Below are 1,028 nucleotides of genomic sequence, written 5' to 3' on the forward strand. Positions count from 1 at the left end.
GTATAACCCACACAATGCACATTATTATCATGTAACTCACACAAAAAACCCACTATAGCATCTGCACTTGTACCTGGGCACATTGTATCTGCGAGTGATGTTGGCTATGGTTATGTCCTCTATTGTGTCGCTTCTTGTCTGTCTAATGTAATGTTATGTCAGGGGTGTTAAACATACAGCCCGCGGGCCACATGCGGCCCGCCAGGAGGTTCAATACGGCCCGGATGCAAAAAAAAAAAAAAAAAGATTATAATTGTTTTTTTTTCCAAAGAAATACTCGAAATGTGCAATTACGCCACTGGGGACAAAATCGAGACCTGCATGACATTAACCCTCTCTCTCTCTTATACTCTAGTCTATATGTAGTAAAGTGCACATCAAACTACTATTATAAATGGTGAATTTGTAGTGTGACAGGCATTTGATAAAGCTCATATATAGACCTCATATATAGAGATCCAATGTTAATACTTCTTATTCATATTGTATTGGTATTGGTTATAATTAAGTAATAAATATAATTGTATTTGTTTTGGTTCGTATTGAGCTGAAACAAGAAACGGGATGATAAAATGTGTTAAAATGCAAGAAATTACATCTAAGAAATGCAAAATTTCCAAACCCCCCACAAAAATGAACTGTCCCATATTTCATTAATTGACGATTGGCAATGCATGAATGAAATCAATGAAATGTTGCAAGGATTATCAGTATTGCATTGCTCTCTACATATTCAACATAAAACATTCTGAAAAGATAACGCCATAGTACTGAAAACTAATCCTCTGCTTTAAGGGTTTTTTTTGCGATTATATTACTAATGCGGCCCGCTTGAGGTCCACATGGGCTGTATGCGGCCCCCGGACCAAAATGAGTTTGACACCCCTGTGTTATGTAATATGCATTAAATATAATCATATAACCCACAAAATGTACATTAAATATCAACATATAACCCAGACGAGGTGCATTAATATAAACATATGACCCAGACAAGGGGCATTAATATCAACATATAACCCAGACAA

Source organism: Engraulis encrasicolus, chromosome 22, assembly GCF_034702125.1.
Source record: "Engraulis encrasicolus isolate BLACKSEA-1 chromosome 22, IST_EnEncr_1.0, whole genome shotgun sequence".
Lineage (NCBI taxonomy): Eukaryota > Metazoa > Chordata > Actinopteri > Clupeiformes > Engraulidae > Engraulis > Engraulis encrasicolus.